General features: G+C 39.5%; 1 pseudogene; it reads left to right on the forward strand.

Annotated features, from left to right (window-relative positions):
- LOC140242676 (uncharacterized) overlaps window positions 1-20218 on the forward strand; it is a 37805-nt pseudogene extending 17587 nt beyond the window's left edge.
- Window positions 20219-24557: the final 4339 nt, after the last annotated feature.

Genomic DNA, 24557 nt, shown 5'->3' on the forward strand with positions numbered 1-24557 from the left:
CTGTAGATGTCCTCCACGTGTCCCAAATATAGTATCAAAGATGAGATATTCGGCAGGCGATGCAGGATGGTTACCCAGTGACAAGGCCTTTCCTTGTCAGAGAGCCGAGATTTTTTTTTTTTTCCTCTCGGTAGTTTGACCTAATTTGGGAGTATAGTGTAGGTATACTGAACCAGTGAGCCACCCAGCCCAAAGGGGGGGGGGGGGGGGAGGTAATGACGTTTGCGAATCAAATTGAAAACTTCCTGGATTTCGAAAGGAAGAGAGGCATATGGGGAAAGTGGGGGAAAAGTGTGGGAAGAGAGAGAAATGACATCTCATGTAAACAGAACATTGCATCATCTACACCAGTCCCCCCCCCCCCCCCCCATATCCCAAATGACTGTCAAGCAACGCTGACAGTTCCCCATGAGATTTGTTTTATGTTTGCTGCTCCCTCATTGACGGTGCCTGTGATAGTGTTGCCGCCACACGTAGTGGATACATATGCTGTAGCAGCAACACCCTTGCAGCATACAGGTGTAGGTCGCGTACAGTATGTAAAAAAGTTTTTGTGACAAGCATTCAGAGCATGTGTGCCCGATTATTATTACCATGGTTATTTTTTTTTTTTTAACTGTGAGAGCTTGTCACTGATCTACAAATGTACACCAGCAGGGTTCACCGAAATGCAACGAATGCCCACTGTGACAAAATAATTCAAAGTACATTATCCATGCCCTGTGAACAGTATTGCATGAGTCTTTGTGAGCATGTGTCTGTCATGTGAACTGCCTCCAGAGTGTTTTCTGCATGACTCTGTATGCCTTTTGAAGCTTTTCACTGCTTTCACTATCATTCTTGGAGTAGAACTTGGGGGAAACTTGTGTGTGAAACTTTTTTTTCTCTGTCTTTTTTCATTTTCTGAATCAACAAATGGATAGGTCCTATAAGTTTTTGCAAAGTCTTGATCAGTGGAATGAACTGAATCAACAACATTGGATCTATGGGTTTATTGGATGAACTTGAATACTTTTTTTCTCTCCTGTTCAGTTTGGTTCAGGAGCAAATTTTGTGAAAAGACCTTGACAGAATGCATTTTGATGCCTTTAGCATCGAGTTATTAATCTAATGGTTGCCTTCCCTTGTGATTATTTCTTTTGAATTCCCTATATTTTGCCTGAAATTTCAAGCACTTTCTTTGTCATGTCACTCATGTATGGCACTGGCATTCTTTATTACCTAGAGTACACTTTTACATCAGTCGTCGACGCAATTTTCATGTCCTGAGTATCGTTCTCAATATTCATTGGTACAACGCATCTCGGAAAGGATTATGTAATCGTGATTCCCGTGAGGACTCCACCTGTACCACATCCGACATGTATTTATAACCATATGACCCCCCCCCCCCCCCCGAAAAAAAGGAAGAAGAACACGATAAAAACTTAATCACCTTGTAGAAAATACTACTGGTACGTAATCAAGTAGTTTTGATGGTACCCCTGGCTGTCCCTGTGATAAGTTCCAAGAACGTAGTGCGATGTCATTAATACCTGGTTTCTAGTGTACGAAAAGAAAGTGGGCGGGGCAGGGAATTCCACACACGTTGGCCTTCGGCAGCATGGTTTAACCCTTACAGTGCATTCTTTACTATTTAGCTCAGATTGAGATGTCTGGAAATCGGTTTAATATATCTATTAAGATAGATTATCTAATCCCCCAAATCCCCAGTACTGTATGTCGTTGTGGTCTATGCCTTTGGACTGAGGCACATTGCTACACCTGAATGGCTTGCTAACTGTACAACCAGATTAAGTGTGTGTGGATTTCTAGATGCAAAAGATAAAGCTTTAATAGCAAATTTACAGCTGAGTGCCTGGACATGTGAAGGGACAAAATTGATACAAGCTGTAACAATGCATAGTTGTTTTAATTATGAACATTATCATCATACACTCACTAATTGCAGATTTTTTGTCAAAACACTTTGGAGCAAGATCTAGGTTTTTTGCTCACAAATCAACTATAGGATTTTCTTATCTTTACATTCACTGCTCTAAACTGCTCGCTTGAAAATGATACTAGTACAGTTTGCAATATATCCAACTAGGCTTCAAGTTTAAGAGAGTAAATTCCACTTGGGTGGCCTATCAGCATGTGTAAACCCACTTTTGACACAGATCTCAAGCATTAATTATCGTCTATATAGACTAATAGATAGGGAGCAAACGACTTTATTGTTCATGCAATTTGCTCAGCTACTCAGTCAGATAGGACATTAAAAGTATTTATCTCTAACTGGTGATTATGACTGTAGTACCATTGAATTAATGGCGTACTTCATTTCTCTCCCCGCCCCCCTACGCAGAGTTCCAAGATGACTGGGAGAAGTCTCACGAACCGGTGGTCGAGGGCGTCACGTTCTACGTCAAGTACCTCGGGGTGGAGATCGTCAACATGCCCAACGACGAGGCGCACACGTCGGACGCGATCAAGAAGATAATCCATCGGGTATGTTGGATGTGCAACGATCCCACTTCTATTCCCCTCTATCATACTACTAGTACGGTATTGAACCAGTGCAATATTAGAGCAGTTGCGGGATGGGGCATGTTAGCATCATTGTGTGAATTGAGTTTGAGAAACCTTTTTCCTGTCCTTTTTTTTATTCTGTCTCCGCCCCCTCCCTTTCAGTTATCCCTTATATGATGTTTGTGTTGTGCTGTATACCCACTAATCTACCAGTGTGCAAAGGCTCAGAGTTCTGGCATCTTTACAATCTCAGAGCAAATATTTGAAAATTCCAACCAAAGGTCATGCTCATACATTTACATTTACATTTACCCACAAACTAAACAAAATTGAGGAAGGAATGAAAATGATCATCTTTGCACAATGCTCTTTTGCTCACCAGTGATAAATGTTGTGTGGCTGAAAAAGGACACTCTGAAACTCGGCTATTTACTTTACACGAGATTTTCCTATGATATCAAGTTTGTTTTCAGACCCACTTTCGTGTATGCTTATTGATAACATGAATGTTTTGACTCCTTTGCGTTATCGATCTCTGTGCATAAAATTCATAGGATGTTTTGACTCTTTTGCGTTAACAATCTCTATGCTTAGAATTTGTAGGATGTTTTGATGGAGAGCAATTAAGGACTCCTTTTTGATTCCTTATTCCATCATAAGTTGATCAGGTATTGAAAAAGTCACAGAAACAATACATAATGCCAATGTGCTGTGGTAATTGCTTGGGATCAGTGCAGAGTGGTCATCAGAAATATATATTATAACCAAATCATACTGACAATATGATAGGATAGAAGGTGTATACATGTCCATTGAATGAAAGAAAGGTAGAGAAAGATTTTGTTTGTTGCATTTAATAGATTTTGGTGAGAATGTCTAAAGTACCAAGGTGTGGATTTCAGCGTATTAACTATAATGATCCTGTATCGTACAAACAATACAGTACTTGCACACTTTGAACCAAGAACTGACCTTTACGTCTTTTCGTTTCTTCTTCTCCCATGATTTATAAGTCAATCTCACACAAGTCTTAAAAATTGGCTAAGTCAAGGAAAATTTTTACTTTGAGTGGAAAATAAAAAATGAGTTAATTCTGACGTGTATATAAAGCCAAAACTCAAGTAAGTTGAAGGATTTTCTCTGGTCTCTTTGAATTCAAACTACATGTACTGGTACACACATACAAAGTAGGGGAGGTTGACTATATCTATAGCAACATTAACATGGGCGTGTAATCATTAATCAGGGTTTTGCACATGTTAGCAGCAGCAGCAGCTTGTACAAGATCAAGTGTGAGGTTCCAAAGAGTTGGGTTTTGTTGTGGCAGCAGCTATTAAAGTGCAAATTATTTTGTACCTAGCACACATCCATCTCACAGAGCTGTGTGATCACTCACCCCCCCCCCCCCCCATCTTCCGGGTGAAAGATTAGGATATCACTCTTGGGGCCTGCGTTATTCATCATCATGTATGCGCGAGTCACCTCTAGGTGAACCTGTTAACCTCCTTTACAGACGTCGATGCTGTTTTGTCTTCTTTTTGGTTTTTGTTTTCCCCAAATTTCGCAAGAGGCTTCAAGGGGGGATAAGTGCATGCTTCCAGTGCATGTAGCCTACACTTTAAGGAATCTGCACTTCAGGATCGCACATATCATAATATCTGGGTCTTCCTTCCACTGCTGTCCATCACTGGATGCACTGGTAACCCTACTCCGATCGGGCCATCAAAAGACATATTTATGTGCGATACCCCTGAAGTTGCCAGCCAATGAACAATTTGGTCGGCCTGTGAAGTGCGTTGTCATGCCATGTACAAGTTGCCTGCTGAGTATAATTTATGGACAGAGCAGAATTAGGCAAGCAATGGTGAAAAGTTTCGTGGAAATTGGACATATGAGAGAGATGTAGAATTGCTTTTAAACCTGATGCTGTGATTTTGAATAACTTTCTGCTTGGGGTCACATGTGCTTCCAGAAGGTTTCACACTTTTTTTAAAAAACTTTTTCAATATGTAACATACATGTAGAAGTGCATTAAATGCTGTCAGTAACCACCAGCCATGAACTGAAATTGAATCTATAATTAGACCAACATTTTAATAACTTGAGCCTTGCAAGGAAGCCATTGCATTTAGGCTGGTATGCAGTCTGTCCTGTTAACAAATGTTCAAAGCTACACTGTGGAATGTGTTTGGATGATTAATTTTGATGTGAACTTTAAAACACAAATCCACCCGATCCATGATTACTATGTTTTCCTCCATTGTACACAAAGATAAATGAAAACAGTGCCAACATGTGTTTGTAAGGTGCAAGCTAGAGCAAATATTTGGGGCTGTTCATTAGTTAGGTTCAGATGATGATCCTGACATTGAATCTATAATTAAACCAACATTCAATAACTTGAGCCTTGCAAGGAAGCCATTGCATTTAGGCTGGTATGCAGTCTGTCTCATTAACAAATGTTCAAAGAGCTCTACACTGTGGAATGTGTATTGGATGATTAATTTTGATGGGAACTTAACACAAACCCACTCGATCCATTATTTCTGTGTTTTCCTCTATGATTCAAATCACACACATGTACACATAGATATTATGAAAACAGTGCCACCACATGGTTGCAAGATGTATGAAGCATTGAGCAAATTTGGAGCTGGTCATTAGTTTTGTTCAGACGATAATCCTTAACTTTGAGGATAAGCTGGTAGATAAGTATGGGGCGCCAAGTGTTGCATCATGGTCCCTTTCGTCACAAAATGACAATTTTGTCAACGAAATTGAACCGTATGACATAGTAGCGTGGTGAATTCTTTTCTCTTTTACATATAAGCAGAGCTGGAATTAAGGTACAATGTGTATGGTAAGAATGAGGAACATGTTAAGCACAGAATAATGTACTTGGCAATGTAAAAAAACAGTAAAAAGAAAAGATTTTTTTTTTTTTTTTGGGGGGGGGGAGACATGATGAACAGAATAGTGGCTTTACATAGAATATTTGTATTTGATGTTGAGCTCAGCTTTTAAAGCGATGCCTGAGGCAGAGTGGTGTCTGTGTATTGTAAGACTAACACTGTAAATTCTTCTTATTTGTTGGCAGATAATGCACTCTGGTATGACAATGTAGTGTGATCGGTAGCAGAGGAAAGAATTTCTTAAAACTTGACACAGTCACGCAGGAAATATAATTTACAGTATTTTGGTTTTCCCCACCCATCACCCAGTCAGTGTTCATTCATGTTTATCCTAATAGGCTTTTGTTTGTTGCTTGTTAAATTCTCTCAGTGCATACATGTGTAGTTTATAATGTGCTGTATTCTGCATATTTGAAGTGGAATTTTATTTTGATATTTACTGACTGGAATTTCAAAAATGCACAGTGTACAATGCCTCGTGTGCATTTTCTATCCCAGACTCTTTTTGCATTGTCATTATATTACCTAATGTATGATGGTTTGTTTGCTTTGATGTGTTCATTTGTACAGATATGAATGTTAAACTCATACAGAGTACTAGGTATTTATAGATTAAAAAAAATTCCCTCGCGTGTGTTTGAGAATACAACAACGAGTCACAGATACATGTACATGTATGTACTGTGCAGCTTTAGATAGTGAAATTGATACTTTTATTTCCTTCAAATTTGCAGAGCACATCCTGTCTTAAGAATAAATCCATATGAAAAGAAAATCCATAATCCTTGCAACAAAAACCTAATATGAATTTTGTGTGACAGCTTTGCCTTTTTACCTACAACTGTAGTTGGTACAGTTGATTAGATCTACAGGCTGGAGATGCAAACGTTCACTTTCTAAAGAATAGTTGAATCTTTTTTTTTCCCCCGGCAGTCTTGAATACTTCGCTCATAAGTTGTAACTTAAAGTTTAGGTGCACGTGTGAACCTGCATCGTGAATTCACGAGTGGAGCTAATCATTGCCAGTGAAGTTTTCGACCTAAACTTCAAGTTTGGCAACTGCATGTGAACGTAACTTTTGTTTCTTCTTCTCTTGAGAGTGGTGGAGAGGAGAAAAAAAAAAAAAAGAAAGAAAGTAATACTTTTTTTTTTTTAAATCAACATATGTTTGGAGTTTGTGATAGCTCCAAGCGGCATGTCCCCTGCAGCGCATCCAGTGATGTTGGTAAATTCTCTGTGTGTGTCTTTGCAGGCAAAGTACGGATCGGGAAAGGTCCGCAAGGTTGCCCTGACGGTCACACCGACCTCCCTGAAACCCTTCGACCTCGAGACCAACGAGGATCTGGAAGAGATCACGATACACAGGTGAGGGGTTCTCTGTATGACTGCCGCTGGCATCTGTGTGACACATGCACAATTTGTATATTTTTTAACCTGTTGAGGACGTACAACGTCGTACTGATTTCGCTGCAACATGCATTTCCCATAGACATCTGCCCGAGTATACTCAGGACTCATCCTCAACGGGTTAAAAGTTTTTATCAGGATCAAATTATTTGATGTTTTCTTTCGTATGTGTACCTGGTACTTCTTTAGGGGTTGGGGAGTTGCAGGATTTCGGGAGGGATCTGTACCGACTGCTCCCTTGGGGTCAGGGTGCAACACAACCCATGGGGGGAAAGTGTTGGTTTGAATGTTACATGTAATGCTTACCACGTGTCCTTGTGTTGTTGTCAAGCAAAAAAGTGCACATCATGAGTATGTGTACGCCATTAAAGGTACTAGCCCACATTTGCAAACCCATGAAAATCAAAACTGCATAAAACAGGTCCAATATGACTTCAAGTACAAGTTATAACAGTAACATACCTCACCTGTCGCTCTTTGTCTATACCATTCGATAAAAGAGAGAAAATCATCGTTTTAAAATCAATTTTCAAACCGGGTCAACCCGACCCAAAATCGAATTACGAGCGCGGGCTATAGCTACGTACATTGTACATGTAACAGGTACGTGGACCGGAACTAGCGAGCGTTATACGCATGCATACGGATTACGGTGCATTTTCATTTATTTTTATGAAAGTAATGGACTAACTGGAACAAAATTTTGCACAGGTGTTACTGCAATCATACCCAAACTCCATGCTAACTATGAGACCAATTGCTGCAGGTTTACAAATGTGGGCTAATACCTTTAAAGTCACAGTCATTCCCCCCCCCCCCAAAAAAAAAAAAAACAACAATAACAAAAAAACAATAAGTGAAAGAATAGTGTAATGTTTTGAACACCCATGAAATCACATCTGTCAATAAGACATTCATGAGTTTTTGCATGCCCTGTCAGATGTTACGACCGTCTTCTCTGAATCGTGATTTTGTGTTTCTGGAATTTCATAACAGAGTTGTCGCAAGCTCACGTAACAAGTTAATTGCAGAATATTCATGAGACTATCTCCCCGTGTTTTACCATGACATGGCATGCCTTGCTGTGCTGTAAAAAGAATCCTAAATTCTCTGCCATTTCAGGGATAGTGCCACTTGATGAGGGCAAACATTCCCTGAAATGCTTGGGGATTATTATGATTATGAGTGAAGTTTGCAATGGCATGGTTCCCTTCAGTCCCTTGTCAACGTAACCATGTATCCTTCTCAGTAGAATTGAGGTTTGGGTGCAGACACAGACAGCTTAAAATTCTCTGGTCTTTACAGGCAGTGAAGCAGTAGGCCTACTGGTATTTTCACCATCATAATGACATTTATCAACCCCTAGTGCTGGTGAATAATTTCTCTTCTCGAAATCAAACAGTGAGTTCAATAGTCAAAGAACCAAATGGTACACAACTCTGTATAAATGAAGCTGCTACGCAGTGATGAAATTTAGTATAGCAAGTATGGGGATATATGCCAAATGCATTGCAAATTGTTATGTGAAACCAGGATGGGGTGGTGCGCTCGTGTTTACAAGCGCAGGCACTTTGGCACGTTCCTTCAATTTGCGTACAGTCAGCCATTGGTCTATACCCGTGGATCTTGGCACATCATGATTGTATGGATGACTGATGCCATGTTTTTGTAGGTAATGACTAGTCTCGTAAAAGCATCGATGTTCTACTCGTTTGCCTGTCTAATGAAAACTTTTTTCTGGAGTGAACTCTGTTTCTATTCATCTTATTAAGCCTCTAAATTGATTTTACATCGGGAAAATCTGGCAGATCGTGTTTTTGCGTTGCATTGTTGGATGATAGCACATTTTCTCTCCACCCTTCCTCCCACAGAATATCGTACTGTACAGCGGACAAAAACAACGAAAAGGTCTTCGGCTTCATCTCGTGTCACTTCAGAACAGAAGTCCTTGAGTGCCACGCCTATCTATGCGGCAAGCGAAAAGTGGTAAGTGGCCACAATCTGGTCAATTTATGACCCCGTTTGCAGTGCGGGGCTGGGCCGAGCCCCGCAATTTTGTCCGTTTCCACTGCTGGGCTCGGCCGCGCTTTTAATTCAAACCTTTCAATATTTTGTTGTAGTGGCGCTCTGCTTGTAAACAAACGCAATTTGGTATAGTCTGGTTTTCAGAGCCTTTGCCAACTGGATTCCGTAGCGACGAAGTCGCCGTTCGGGCAAAGGCCTTCGCTGAAGGAAAAATCCTTTGCAGGACAAAACCACCTTAAACTATACTAGTTTTCGACGTTGAAGGGGTTAATATCCTGAATAGCGAAAAAGTACGGGCAGAGGGTCTGGAAGCCAGACTAAAATTGGCCGTGCATTTGGCCCAGTTTGCGTTTACACTGAGAAAAGGCCAGGCTCCAGAGCGTGGACAAATGCGCAGCCAATTTTGGCCCGCATTTGGCCTTTTGCGCATTTACACTGAAATGAAGGCGGGTTCGGCCGCGGCCAAGCTGCAGCCCAGCCCCGCACTGTAAACGGGGTCTAATTCTGTATGTTTTTAGTTCCATAGTAGTGCTTCACATTTAGTGCTTCACATTAAAATCTGTGAAGCGCTGTGATACATGTTTACTTGTTTCAAGAGCGCCATGTATGTTGTAAGTACCCAAATTGTATTGTATTGTAGTGCGCACACAGATTCTGAAAAAAAGGTAGAGTGATTAAAAACGTTGGTGGATGGACATGTATGAATAGAGAGATTATGTGACAGGAGATAGGTAGAAAGGGGTGTAGATAGATAGAATATAGGAAGTTAGAAACATAGTGAGTTAGTGCACTGGGTAGTTAACAAGATTGGATGATTGATTTAGTGGCTGGTATAGATTACTAGATGGACTGATAAACAGAGCGACATGCAGAAGTGTGGAATAAGTGCGATATGCACGTTTACTGATCATTTTTCCATGTGTGCGTCCAAGTATCATTGTGATGGATATTGAAAGAGCAGACCGACACGTTAGATGCGTTTCCAAATTGCTCGCGTCATCTACGTGGACGCAGCCATGCGCAGCTTTAATCACTGGCCGTCTCGACCCATCACATGAACACATTTTGCAAGGATCCCGTCTGGCTTGTAATCATTGGCTACGACGGGGTCTGCGACTCGCATTTCACAACCTTTTGATGATGCTTCAAAACTGGGTTGCAATGTAGTACGTCATCATGTACCCATTATTTCAGTCCTCGATCATAGCAGTGATACATTTTGATAGCAATTTGCAGTTCTTCCCGTAGCCTCTCCATAACTTTTGGGGCATTTCGTTCGTTCTTGGTAGTCAATATTTAAGTATAAGATTGGCATGCTGTGTATAAATGTTATTTGTATTTTCATTACACTACCTCCCTTTGTTGGTAGCTTTGGGATGTTAAAGACAAAGGGGATCCGAAACAAACCCCCAAACAAAGACACTTCCCATAGAATAGCTATCATTCATCCTTCCTCTTTACAATGTAAAGGCTGTATGTGTAGCAACAGTATGCAGCTGTATTTGGTGGGCTACACAAGTTTAAGACATGATCTGAAACAAGATAAGACCACATTGTTTGGATTACTCATGTGACCTGCTAATGAAGACAACATATGTGGGCGAGAAGATGACCGTGTAATAAGATTCAAAGTCAGAAGAAAACCTTGTCCGCCGATAATTAGTTGTTCTACAATTTGTCAGGAAACAGGGTTTGAGTTTGTTGGTCGCTGAGGGAAAAAAAAAATCAATGAATGTCCTTAAATGTCCTCCTTCCATTAAGAAGGTCCTTCCGTGCATTATCTTTCTAAGCTATGTACATGTATAGCAGCTTATCTCAAAAATGTCTCGTATGTTTAAACGGCGACGATACACCTGCAGTTTAATGCCTACAAAAGGTAACGTCAGGTACAAAAACCATAATATTTACTAGGGTCATATCGCTACTCTTGTTTACATCCGTTTGCACGCTGTGGAATCAACAACTGCAGAGTTCAAGGTGACCTCTACTTCTCAGGTTCTACGTCACACCAGTTGCCAACGTCACACAAGTTATTAAAGCTAAATAGTTTAATCATCGTTATTATAGTCTCTTTTAATTGATGTGCTTACTTCTTGAATCATTATAAGTTGTAAACTTGGTAGCAGCCATATGAATGCAGACAGTAATGACTTAGTGATATAGCTTGAAACGTCAATGTTAAGTTTCTATCCGTAATGGCTCATAATGTTATTAAAGCCATTAGTAGTAGCTAGTGCCGGTGGCTGATTTCTGCTGTGTGATAGTTTTGCTTTCGACCTTTCATTTTTCAAGTTGTTAACTCTTTATATGCCACATTCACATGCCTGATTCAAGTCAACAGTGTGCCAGCTTTGCATATTTGCTCAAACGCACCAAAAAAAAAAGAAAAAAAAAGAAAAGATGATTTAATCTGTATTAACTTGGGAAGAAACATAAAAATATTTATCAAACTGTCCAGAGATGAGAACTTTAATCACATTATTTGCACATACATGTACAGCATGAAAATGTGCATGCAGTGTGTGTCACTGTAAAAGGCTTGAAGCACTTGTGTGTATTCGTGTTCCAAAATTTACAATGGTCAGTACTGTACATTAATCCTGTCACAAACTAGACTGCTCATGTGTTGATTCTGTGGCAAGTTTGCAAGTTCCTCATTCATGCCTTATGTGTCTGCTTTCTGAGTCTTATTCAGTGATATTAAGAAATTACATACATAAAAGTTTCTGTTCTGTTTCACAAATGCACAAGAAATGTGTATTTTTTGAAAGGAAAGAATTGTCTATTCAACACACAGCCAGCAAGACGCGAGTGCATGATGAAGGAAAAAGTAAAAAAAAAAAGGGGGGGGGGGGATTGAGGCTTATTCTCTAAATGACATTCACAGAGCAGATAACGGACAGAATCGGAGATTGGAAAGGCAATGCGTGCTTGCCGACATGTGACAATACTGAACGCTTTGACAGGCCCTCTTCCAAGTGACTCAGAGACAACTCGAAGATAACAGGTGCATCGGTGTACTCACAGGAACAAATTTTGGCCTTCGCTCAAATCTTCCCTCTTTATAGTAGAAGTGCATAAATAGTTATGTGTGCATTGATAGCTTTTCATTAAGATGTAAACTGTGCTCTGCACTTCCTGTTGGATGTCTTGTAATGAGATATTCCATGTGGCAGAGAATAAAGTAATCTATTTGCATGAAAGAAGCAACTCCAAGGGGAAGAAGACCAGGTATGGTGCCCTCAAATCTCAAAGAAAGGGCAGGAAGTTCCTGTGCACTCTTTATCACTGCTTTTCTTATGTGTGACAGGTTATGGCCTCAGTGTTGAATTTCAAAGATACTTTGTGTAGTCCTTTGGCAGGTTTTTACATTTACTAAAAAAGAAAAAAGCTTAAAGCAAACATGAGGATCAAGCATTAATCCTTTTCAATATAATGTCATATTTTAAAAGATCCTTATTTTTGAAAGCAGGTTACTTGATTGTGAACTATCCTTTCAATACTTTGAAAATCATAATAATAAGTTTATGGAAGGTGGGGGAGGGAAAGAAACAAGGTTAGTTAATCATGATTGCATTTAAACAATATGTATTCTCTATCAAACAAGTGGTAAAACTATTTCTGACTTGAGTCAAATGCAAATGATGATTGATTTTAATACTACAATGAATGGGAGCTTCTCACTTTGATGGGGCTATGCAACACATGCATACACATACACGCACAAAAATGGCCATGTTGCTATTGAAAGAAGAAAACACAACAAACAATTGATGACTTTGAAAATTGTGAGCATCAAGAAAAGTAAAATTTCACGAACACACTTTTTCTTTTCTCTCTTTGGGAATCTACGTAGTTCTCAATTATTTACCTCAAATGTATTGCAAGTTGAATGATACAGTTTGACAAAAATGTTGCTAACACAGATGATTTGACATTACCATACAAGACAAACACTAGTTTGTTCATTGATTTTTTTCTTGTCTTCACAAAATGTAGCAGATTTGTACCATTACGACTGCCTCCTTCCCTTTAGAAGCATTACTCAGTAACTCTCAATTTACTCCCACTTTCTCCCCTACCGTAGGCAGAGGCACTGACCCTGACGGTAGCGCAGGCCTTCAACATCGCCTACGACAACTGGAAGAAGTGCCGGACGGACAAGACGAGCACCGGCTCGAACGAGGAGAGAGAGGACAGCACGTCGGATGACTTGAGCGAATTTTCGTTGTCGGAGACAGGTGGGTGTCGCCATTGCTGTAGGGGGCAGGGTCGGCCTGTTTCAAGAAGCACTGTGTTATCGTGTTCCTATGTTTTCTACAAGTTTTCTACAGTGAACACATGAGCATTTCAGCGTTTGTTCAGTACAGGGCACTCCCGTTTTTAAATAACGAACACGGTTATAACGAAATTCTGATTACAACAAAGTAAAAGTTCGGGTCACAACATTATCCACTCTATGTATTTTTATTGTTTATTTGTTTGCCTATAACGAAATTTCGATATAACGAAAGAAAACTGCCGGTCCCAAGGACTTCATTATAATGGGAGTCCACTGTATACATGTAGGACATCTCTTGGCATATGCCATGTATCACAACCCATTACATTGTCAAAATTTTTATGATCCATATATGGACTGGAAGTAAGCTACAATTGTATCTTGGTGAATCCGAGTGCCACTACCCACAGGTATTCTCCAACAAGCTCTCAATCATCAATTATTTCATAACCTAGATGTGTTAATTTCAAGAGATCACAATGGAGACAACTCTCGATGTCAGAGAAAAGTATTCAGTAATTCTGCCATGTTGTATTGATTGTCGTCTTTATTACATCTCTCAAAAGCACTGTCACTAAACTCACTTCATTATTTTCTCCCACCCCATCTTGTGCTGCACAGGATCACCCACACGAAAGTCAGCCCCTCAAGCCATTCCAGGATGCACCCCAGATTCCACCCCTTCGTCACTAAATGGTTCCAGCCAGGGCTACTGGTCGTCGGGTGCTTCTCCGCTAACACCGCCCACGTTACAGCCCCCTCCAAAACCCACTAAGGGTGAGTTCTCGCTCGCGCCATCTTCTGCTTGGTGTATTCCCTGTAGTGCTATAACAAGAAGCACTGGGTGCCACAGTGGATGGGACCCGCCAATCTGTAACCATGTGACATCGGATTTGTGCTCAGTTTTCTTAGGTGTGCATTTAGGCTGAAGCTATGCACACTTAAGAATTGCCAGTAATGGGATATTTAAGCACCGATACATGTACAAATGCAGCTACAACACCAATGGATTTACTGGATGAAAGGTCTTATTAATCAGTAACCACAGGCCTTCACAGACAGTGAATACAAGTCAACATAAGATTGTCGGGTAACCATGAAAACAGGGCAATACCCATATGCCTGGTGAAGATTTTAGTAGAAAGAATAAAATCGTGGGCTAAAACAATTCAGATATGGTTTAGTTTTGCCATGGATACATTTAGAAATAAACTCATATTGGGTTTGATGGCAGCAGCTAACAATGTAAGTTTAACCCGGGAGCGTTTATCTTCTATTTTGTTTTTGAGTAAAACAAACTACATAGCAAGATGGTTTTGTTTGTTTGTCGTTATTTTATCTTACGGAAATCAGGAACCAATGAAATATCACATCACACGTCAATTCATCCCAACTTCCTTCATCCCATAGAGCAAAGTTGTCTGTGTGGCTCTTGATCCAAAGGAATCAACCACAGAATCGAATGCAGGAATGAACCAGTCAGTTTGCCACGATAAGACATTTTGAGCATATTACACAAATCTGAATGCTCATATCCATTTAAAGGTCTTGTGACAAACTGGCTGCCTGGGTCAACTTTCTTGTAGGGTCACGATGTAGTCAAATTCATAATTTGAAAGTGAAGCTTGACTACATCACATACATGGGTCTTTGAGTGACAGCACAAAAATGTGACATGGGGAGGGGGGGGGGGGGGATAGATTCTCAGTAATTTGTTTTCCTTTATCTGCTTTGTTGTGCCTCCACCCCAAGAGGTACGGGGGGGGGGGGGGGGGGGGGGGGGAGGGGGCTATTATTATGAATGATTCGACTCTTGGTGTCTGCCTACCCTCCTTGACTCATCAAATTGACGATGATGCGAACGACTCCGTGCCCTTCCTGTACCCCCGCGTGTCAACAAAACCCCCACGGGGTGTCTGCGACGAGAGTGACCTTCGTGTGTTTTTGGGCGCCAACCCCCTGCCCCCTATCTGGCCTGTTTCTGATGTCTATTCTTAGCAACTTCCTCCTGCAGAATGGTGTCCTCTGCTTAAAGTGGCTCTTCCGACACTTCCCGCATCGGAACTATGTAGAAACCATATGCATTCTTTAATTAGAGAGAGAGAGAGGTGATTGTTATTGCAACTGATTGATAATTTGCCCTTCATTGGTGCATATACACACCAATTTCTTCAGTGTTTTTGAGCACTTGCCATGATAAAAATCATGGACATACAAACAACAAAAAATACTGAATAATTGGTATGTATCCCCGTCGATGAAGGGCAATCATGTGTCAGCCTGTTCCAGTGAAAAGTGGCTCAATACAAGAATCGTTGATTTGAGGGGAATACGATACAATGCAATATAATACAATACAACATAATATAGGTACTTATGTAGCACTCTTACCAGTTGAAGGTTAGTTTTGCTATCGTACATAGAATTATGATATGTTTCATAGATATAAAAGCATATTTTAACTGGCTTTTTGTTTGTTTTATCATGCATTAGTATGTGTAGCCTCATCATGATGCGACTCACAAGCACTAAAGCATACGAGACTGATTTTATTTCTGATTCTTCCCTGTCAGTATTAACAGTCTCATTCGACACACCGCTGATATCCTCGTCCGCCCCGCCCTCGTCGACGATGACCAATCACAGGCTAGAGAAGCATCGGCCCCCACCGCTGGTGTTCAACGGCAACGGTCACCACCACAACCACCACCACAATCCGGTGGACAGCAACAAACAAGTAGATCAGGTTGCCACCTCGCTGACGGAAATGGTAAGCGATCAGGCCAGAGTGAATCACAAAGCTTTAAGCAGGAACGCAGTACAATGTGTGGGAGTCTTGCATTCTACTGTAAAATAAGGAATGTTCATGTGCATTTTAACTCGCGAGAGCCAAGATTCACGAAATTAAAATGCACATGAAAGTTCTTGTCTACAATATATGCATTGAATGTTAGAGGCAACTCGCGAAAATATCATCCTACGAAAAAGGCCATTGGCTCCAATTCACGAAAATTTCATGCCGTGGAAATATTGTGTTTTACAGTATCTCAATTGGATCAGAGGATTAACAACTTAAGTTTTTTTCTAATTCAAATCTGACTTTCAGTACTTTATTCCCTCATTGCCACACTGTAGGTTGCAAATGTGGATGCTTTCCTGTAGACTAGTGTATCGCACTGGGCCAGTGTCAGTTATGTCCTCTTTGTTCGTGATGTCATGGACAGAGATACTTCTGCAATATTTTGATATATCCCCAAACAAATATTCATGTTATTAGTTTCTCATCTTTTTTTTTTTCTTTTTATAGAGTGCTGAATTACTAAACATTTGAATGGTGTAATTAAAGGTAGATACTGGTGGGGGAGGGGTGTTGTGAGGGGGAGGTTATGTTAAGGCAAAGGTTTGTTCCAATACTTTACTGATTAGGATGTTGGTAGGGGATTTTGTGTGTGTTGAAGAATAACACAGGAAAAAGGTCTGCCAAAAATGTATGGTCCTTGAATTGCAGACATCTTATGAGAGTATGTGTGTGTGTGTTTGGGGGGGGGGGGGAGCTTAGGGTTAGGGGGTTGGAGTTGGCACACGTTCAAGACAGGGGATTAAGACGGCGGGTGATTCATTGATTCATTGTCGGGGTGGCGCAGGCCGACTGGCGCCAAGCCAATGCCGAGCGGTGCCTGTGTGTTTTGAGAGTGTGCGTCTGACGCAATCAATAGAGTCGACGCAGGATGTGGAACTAAATACTTCCGCTCGTTGGCCATGTTGGGTTCCAAAAGGGGGAAAATGAATTCTGGAGAGACCCATTCTCAATGGATCTCCCCTCAAAAGTTGATGTAATCTCCATTTATGGTAAAGAGAACTTTGCTGAAGGAAAGAATCATTCAGATGTGGTCTACCCCCTCATTACTCCGAGAATTTGTTTTTAAAGAGTTATTCATTACAAGTTGGAACTGCAGTGAAATATCTGACTCAGAGACAACATCAAATTCATCATCTTTAATAGTCACAGACTTCTGTCTAGTTCTTGCACTTTCACCTTTATTTGATTTGCACCAATCAGGTGATTTGGTCAGGGGAGAAGTCATCTATTGCATGTGTCACTCTAGACCCAGTATTACAAGAAGCAAACCAGGAGAAACATTGAATCCCTTTCCCATTAAGAAAAAAAACAAACTAATAAAAAAACAAAAACTACTTGCACCAGTTGCAAACAACTTCCAATACTTGCAGCAACTTTGGAAAACAGCCAACAACAGCTCATCAACTGTTGGCAGTTTAAATGTGTCTCTAGTAAATTGCAGTGATCAAAAATCAAAATAATGGTTACACTTGCAAAAAATAAAACCCCCTTCTGCAGAGTAGATTTTCACCTTTTCTTTGTTATTTTTATTTATTTTTGTGTGTGTTTGTGTGGGGGGGGGGGGGGGGAGGTGGGAACAAATCAAGATGTAGTCTCATGAAAAATGTGACAAATACTGGCCAAAAGGACTTCTATGTTTAGAATTTAGGCAGTTAGATTGATGTTTTGCCAGAAAAAACAAACAAACCTGAAAACAGGCAAACAACCCAAAACTAAACAAGACAAGAAAGCACTGAATTACTGTGTACTCTGTATGGGTTACATTTGCATGAATCAGTTAGAATTAGCTAATCTTTTATTGCATTCATTTTTGTCTTTTTATCTCATTTCAGAGTCTTGGAGGAGGAGAAGAGGACCTAGATGACTGCTTTTCAAAGTAAGTTTATCGCAAAATGATTTTTCTTTGTCATCTATGGTTTCTGTTTTTTGAAAGGAATAACATTCTTTCAATAGTTGTGAGTAAGAGCCAGAGTGATAAATTTGTTAAACTGACACTTGCCTCTGGTGAGAAGTGATTCGTCTATCGAAATACAGTATAAAGAGGAATGTTCGCATGCATTTTAATTTAGCGAGAGCCAAAATTCGCAAAATTGAAATACACGCGAAAGTTCGTCTTTGCACTATATGTGTTGAATGCCAGTGGCAATTCGCGAAAATTTCATGTGGCGAAAGAGGTTGTTGGCTCCAATCTGCAAAAAGTTCATGCCATGAAAAATATCCTGCTTAATGGTAGAGGAGAGATGATAGCTTGTGCATGATCTACTGATTCTCATGAATGACTTGATGACTGTTTAAACATTCATCCTTGCCGGGTGCTGTTACCTTGTTTTATCATTTTACTTCCAGCGGCATGTGCAGATATTATTTAAAGGACAGAAAGCTTGATCAGTATTTTGTGTTGTGAAAATGTCCATAGATAGCAATAGAGACATTTGAGCATCTGACATATCATATTTTCAAAGAGGTACAGTGTAAAATTTTGAAAGATCTCAGGCTAGGAAATGTGCAAAATATTTCTAGGAATTCTGTATGAAAGCAAATCAGAGCAAAGCAAGATGGAGATCTTACAAACAAACAGAATCCATCCATTAGTGTCCAATGTGAACATACACCTTTATATCTTGCTGATCTGATATCACGCTGATCTTGTATGACACCCGATAGGATGACTGTATCTGTGCATCAGGTGGTGAATATATTCCTCATATGAAATGGAAAAAAAAGAAAGAGAAAAAACAATGGCAAAATCAGTTTTCACTTCACTTGGCACAGCATAGCTAGTATCAGACTTGGGGTTCTGCAAACTAGGAAATACTGGCTTGTTCTAATCTCACTTTATCTAATACCCGTTTGGTCTCGTCCAACATGTTCTCATCCTGTGTAGATGAATGGGTTCACATTCAGTTGTAAGGGTGTTAGACGATCTGGGAATTAGACCAACTTGTACTAGACCAAGTGACTATAAACCCGGCATACCTACTCTCCTGCTTGCCCAGGGCAAATAAAACTCATTGCTCGGCAAGTGAGATAAAAAAAAAACAAAAAAAAAAAACACTTGTCTGCTACAAGTGTGGGACCCCTTGCCCAAAAACATATTTACTTGGGCAAGTAGAAAAATATTGCTTGTAATGCCCTGTGCCAAGATCTTTAGACAGTGTGTATGGGGCTGTGAGATTTTCTGTTGCAAGTGATACTCAAAGCAGGCAAAGGGTTAAAGCAAGGACCCCATCACTCACACCAGCACTCTCTGTACCGTCCTCTCCCCACACAGATTGGCCGAGAGCCGGTCCAACCCGGGGCTCCTCGACATCAACGTGAGGAGATCGCAGTTCGACGCCGACGTGATCGTCCACTTCTCGGGCACGGACAAGGACCGCCAGGTGCTGCTGGAGTCGCAGTCGAAGGACAGCCTGTTCTTACGAGAGTCGCAGGACAATATCATCATGGGTGGACTTTGACCCCAAGCCTCCCGTTGACAGCAGAAGAAAATGAATGCTAAGAAAGAATGAACCGCAAGTTGCCACTGAAGAATTAAAAAAAAACAGTGGACTAAATTGTATAATGGACTCTAACACGTTTTGGTTGTTAGCTGTTATTGTCTGGAAATAATTCAGGCAAAAGCAATATTTTTTTCCCTTTTCCATGACTATGTAAACATAAAGAGGATGCTCTTCATTGACAATAACTTGATCATGATATCCAAAGCATTACTTGTGCTCCCGGTTTGGGGACAGTCAGTGTTGTCGTGCCTGCGAGTTTTTGCATGTCCAGCCGCCACTCTCTTTTTTGAGAGCTGGCAGCGTACTGGATCGGACTTCCGCGCTCGTGAGACCGTATCTTTGCATTGATATTATGCCGTCTCTTGAGTTGTATGGTGGTTGTGATCGTTCAGTCACTTAAAGGGATACCACTACAAGCTGTAGATGTGGTAGTATGCTGGTCGCTTTCTGTCGCACCGGATTCCCTACGTAGTGGCTGCTTTTTTCTATACCCTGGGACACTCCTCCTCTGGACATATACCAGAGACCATGATGTCGCAACCATGAGTCGCTGCACGAAGGTTGCCCGGAAGAAAGGTGGCTTGGTGTCGACTTCTGTATATGCCACAGAACATCAATAGAAACCTCTGCTATGAAAAAAAAAAAGAAAAAGAAAAAAAAAAAAAGGAGCAGAAGTGACTAAAATTAGCCTAAGGAAAGAAGGAAATGTGTAGTAAAGTTGGATGGCATTAAATGCCATCTCCAATGTCTTTACTTACGTATTTATTCTTTTTCTTTTTTTTCTTCTTTTTTTTTTTTGATTTGAGATGTGCGAGATAGTTTCGAGATAGTTTACCTTCTTGTTCTGGATGAAGTAAAAATTCCAACTCTGTAGTGTAGCAGTACAGGGAAAACCTGTTATAACGAGTTCGCTTACAATGGGGTATTGTTTGTAATGAGGTGAATTTATTGATCCCAGCGTCCTCCTTATATCAGGGTTTCTCTGTAATTGCAGTATTTATTTTATGGGGACTTGCCTCTCTGTTCAAAGTATGATATACTTGCATGAAATTGTGTATTTGACATGTCGTCTGTCCCATTTTTTTCTTTTTATGTATTTTAATGTATGATTATCATTTATAGATAAAAGTATACAGAATATGAAAAATTTATATATATATATGTGGTGATTATGCTATATAATTAGTTATAAATTTGGTTGTTCTCTTAAAACATGTGAGCGTTCATGTGGCACTTATTAGTGACTTATTAGTGACTTTGTGGTTGCAATTTAAGATGATAGTAGTTGATACAACGGAGAAATGAACTCCGCCATTCTGTGAAGAAGGACATGTAGTGAGATTCTTTGCAAAAAAGGGTGAGGTATTATCGAGGTGCGCCATGTGATACATCTTTGAATCTCCAGAAAGAATGACGTCATGATAATGTAAGTTAAAAAGGAGAAAAGATGCATGTGTGAGCATACAGGAAGGCTAGAGAATTTTTGTTTCTGTTTTCCTGACTTAATTATGTAATCTGTTTGGGAAACCATTGATGATTATTAAACCCACTCGTCACCTTGGGTATTTTGTTTATATACAATGTCAATGATAGTTTAAGGGTATTGGTTTTGAGGGGGTTAAGCAGTGGGAAAATGAGAATACTCTGATTCCATCAATATTACTTTTCGGTGCCATTCATTTTTAAAGAATTCTTACTTTTGATCACATTGATATGATGAATAAATGTCACTTCAATTATCTAGCTGCATAGGGGAGAGTTGAATATGTGTATTCAAGAAAACTCACATGCCCACCAAACCTGCCCAATGTAAGATCGTAAGGTTAACGCTTGTATTCTTCCAATTCATTAATCATCATCGCATTTCCTATGTTTGGTTTTGTGCTTTGAAATTACTATGCCCTGAAAAAGTCTAATTGCTGTAGCGGACTGAAAGTTTTTTTCACTTATATCTTTGTGTTTTGGGAGTGCAAAATTTACAGGTTGGGAAAGAAATTTCAACATCTTCATCAAACTTTTTGTGTTTAGACCCCTTTTCAGCCCCCCACCACACACACACACACACACAACACACAGTGGAATATTCATATAATATGATTGATCAACAAGTTTGATGTCAAGGAATTGAAGTAATGTGTTTGAAAATAAACTGCTGATGCCAAGTCAGCACATTGATTATCATGACCTAAACATGACTTTGCTGTCTCGTATTCAATTTGTGATACCCATCTAAAGTGTGTTTGTTTTGTTTAGTGCATATTCACGAGTGCTTGCCCCTTACTTCATTTTTTTTTTCCTGTCTACACTGTAGGTGACAATATACAAAGATTTCATTGTGATTCCCAACACACTAAAGCTGAGACTTTAATACAGCCATACCACATCCGGTCTGTTGTCACTATCACGGCAAAGTTGATTTTGAAAATTGTGTATGTGGAATGCTGTATAATATATCCCAAATGCATGTAACCTCTACCTGTCTGTCCCCTTACAAGTCCCCCCCCCCCCCTCCCCCATTTGCAAGCTCTACCCCCCTTTACACCCCCTTGTACCTGTTGCTGTAAAACATCTGCATAGCAATTTGATTTTCTTATTGATGATCAAATTTTCACCAAAGTTCATTTCTCTCTTCTTTTTTTTTTTTTTTGTTGAAAACTGTTTTAAGTAAATTCTCACTGTTGCAAGATCTAGGACCTTTGATTTTATTTGTTCATCAGTTTTATGTCAAAGATCTTCTTTTCCAGTGACAGAATAATTAATGTCTAGGTCAACATATTTATAATTTGATCATGGTTTTGTGTCTTTACTGCCATTACTGGTTGCTGTTGCGTTTTGTGATTTTCTTTTGCCACTTCTAAAAGAGCTCAAGTTTAGAGAATACACTTGTAATCTTTCCGTGGGGAACATTTACTGCTGTTTTCAAAACATGCAAGATGAACTGAATGAAAAAAAAAAAAAAATTAAGAGATGAATAACATTCTGTGAAGGGCAGTTAAAAGTTCATGAGAAATTATGTTCTGTGACCATGCAGAAGAAAGGACATTCATGAGCTCTAATGAACATTTAATGTCCAATCATTGTGTATATGAATATACTGTTTGTAATCATGCATGTACTTCTGTGAAGTGTGACTTAGATGATATTTATTAATGGTTTAATACCTTTTATTTGTGTGGATTTTTCATAGTGTTTCACTGTTGAGTTCACTGATAATTTGAAAATACTTTTTTTATTTAATAGGAACTCTCCACTTCAACAATATTTTGGCCTATTCACAAGGGTGTAACAATGCCATTGACTGATATGCAATCTGTAATGAAGGACTCAACACTGATACACAAAGTCACTGATGAAATATCAAACTCAAATTTATTTGAAAGTATAAGTGGGTTGGCTGCCAGTGAAGTTCCAGGTTTTTATTTCTATGCATATACTTTTTTCCTCTCTTTTAGTGTTCTTCTGTTGCAACTTTCCATCTGATTTAAAGGGACTGTACAGTACTGGTTGAGGTGGGGATTCATGTTTCGAACATTCCTAAGTGAGATAATGAAAAGCCTCTTATGAAATATGAAAGAGCATGTAATTTTAAGGGGGAAGGCTAGTAACTGATCAGTGGGAATCAGTGGAAATGCTAGGAGATGATTGTTCCAATCCATATGGGATTCATTCAAGAGTTCATTGTATATCTATTGTTGTGTGAAAATGATTTGCTTCAAAATGGTCTCATATTCAAGTAATGTGCAGTTTAATGCTTCCAGGTTAGCGTCCCTGGTCAGTGACGGAGCATTAATCTGCACATTACTTGAATATGAGACCGTTCTGAAGCAAATCATTTTCACACAACAATAGATATACAATGAACTCTTGAATGAATCCCATAAGGATTGGAACAATCACCTCCCAGCATTTCCACTGATTCCCACTGATCAGTTACTAGCCTCCCCTTTAAGAAGGATTCAACGTTTATTTGATGAAAATTGGTTTTCAAATGGCTGAGATATCCAAAAAAGTGCTAATAATAAAAGGCGACATGCCACAACTTTATTAGGATCTCTTTGTTTCACCTTGTTTTTGGATATCTCAGCCATTTCAAAACCGATTTTCATCGAATAAACTTTTGACACCCCTTAGAACTGCATGCTCTTTGACATCTCATAGAGTGGTTTCTGAATATTTCGCAAAATGTTAAAAGCTAAATCCTCACCTCGACCAGAACTGTACACACCCTTTAACCCCCAAGAACCAATGTTTAGATTATGAAGCATTCTGTGGTAGATATTGAAATGGAACATTCATCCATTTGCATTGACTAATGTCAACTTTTGAATGTATGCATTCATAGTTTCTCTTCAATGCACTCTAAATATCATTAGATGAAATATTCATAGTAATGAAATATTCATATTAGTGAAATATTCATAGTAATGAAATATTCATATTTTCTGCATTCTTATACCATGATACTGCACGAGTTGACAATGAAGCTGAAAAATTCTGATATTAAGATTACATTATGAATTCATGGCATGATTATTCAAAGCACAGCAAGAAGCAACTGCAATTTTTCTAATGCAAAATGTGAAACATTTTCCCCCTTCCTGCATGATACTTCCAAGATGTTACTGAAACTTGAGCTAAACATTGCAAAAAATTGTGGTGCAATACTTTATTAAGATGTAAATTTTGTCTTGTTTGAAAACATCCAAATTCTGTTGACGACAGCAACATCGTAAAAAATGGATCAATTGTACAGCTGTTAATTGTTGGGTTGCTAGGGAGACCTTTTCCCTGTGAATTTAATACTGTTGGATCTGTCTCTATATCTCACTGTGTCAGTGCCATTGCAGTTTGAAGTGAAAGTTGCCTCAGGCATTCTTTCAGCTCAAGATTAAGTGCAGAAATAGATATTCAAGGTGGCTGAAGTATGAAATAGGCATGATTTTGTTTTTGATCGGTGGTTGCGACAGGTGGACAAGAGACATAAGGTTCAAGAGTTGCATTAGTTTGTTTTGTTTTATGGAATTCCTATATCTTAGTGGATCATGTATTTCTAAGAA

The sequence above is a fragment of the Diadema setosum genome, chromosome 19 (genome assembly GCF_964275005.1).
Source record: "Diadema setosum chromosome 19, eeDiaSeto1, whole genome shotgun sequence".
In the NCBI taxonomy this organism is placed as follows: domain Eukaryota; kingdom Metazoa; phylum Echinodermata; class Echinoidea; order Diadematoida; family Diadematidae; genus Diadema; species Diadema setosum.